The sequence below is a fragment of the Echinococcus granulosus genome (genome assembly GCF_000524195.1).
Source record: "Echinococcus granulosus chromosome Unknown EG_S00017, whole genome shotgun sequence".
Lineage (NCBI taxonomy): Eukaryota > Metazoa > Platyhelminthes > Cestoda > Cyclophyllidea > Taeniidae > Echinococcus > Echinococcus granulosus.
In genome coordinates, this window is record NW_020170397.1 from 3,372 (window position 1) to 4,371 (window position 1,000).

Sequence of the window (1,000 nt, forward strand, 5' to 3'; positions counted from 1 at the left end):
ATGTTTCACATGGATGCAGCTTGCATGGATGCTGAGTGGAGGAACATTGGCGATCGTCTGGCCGCTGTCAACTGCGCGCTGGAGGATCGCATTCACAAAGGTCGACTGACTCTCAACTCCATCAAGCAAGCACTTTCCCACACTCTTCGACCACGTTCGCCACTGCACAGCAAATTCGCAATCAGGTGTGTGGTGCTCTTCTCATCCTCTCACTAAACGCTAACCACTTTCAGCCATGGCTATTGGCGACTTGTGTCTGTGAAAGATGCCGCTCTTACTGATGCTCATTTCAGTAGCAGATGATGCAGCGGATGCTACTCACGCCAAAGTATTTGTTTGTTTAAGTAATTTCTAACCGTGGAGGCTACCCATTATCCTTTCCGTGCTTCACTGATTCACCAATACACTGACACTCTCGGAGGTGTCGAGAAGTGAGTCGATGCTCTCGGTCTTGCACATTTGCCATTTACCAACATTAAATAAGCATCAACATGCATCCCGCTCAGGGAGCTACTAACTACCACCTTCGATATTTGCAGGTTGCCTCCACGCCATGTGCTTAATGCGCATTTTCAAGGTGGCGTCAATGTTTATATGCAATTGAACCAATTGTGAGAGGGTGATTGTTGTGAGCGAACTGACATGTACTGCTTTCCATTACGGCTGGTGGAGACTTGATTTGATGCACTACTTGATGCTCACTCACACCACAGTTATCCCTTCTCCTAGATCTCGGGAGGTGATAGGTGTGAGCCTTCCCTTTGGTTACTTAGTGAGCCACACCATTCTGGTAGAGGCAATGTGCGCCTTCTCTGGCCTACAGATGCGCAACATGCGACTAGACGTGGTGGCAGTGTCAGACGCGACGTTGGTGGGTGGATTTTGTCTCACTGCCTCTCTGCTGCACGTGCGGTGGGAAGAGTCCGAAGCAATCGAAATGGCTCATCTCCTCTGGTTGCTACACTGTGGTCAGTCTACTCTGCCACTATTCTCCAGTCGG

The 1,000-nt window shown here is 49.6% G+C and overlaps 1 protein-coding gene across 1 annotated transcript in view; it reads left to right on the top strand.

Annotated features, from left to right (window-relative positions):
- Positions 1–1,000, top strand: part of EGR_03272 (hypothetical protein) — a gene marked incomplete at both ends in the record, with an annotated part of 9,176 nt that overhangs the window by 1,450 nt on the left and 6,726 nt on the right. The window lies entirely within an intron of this gene.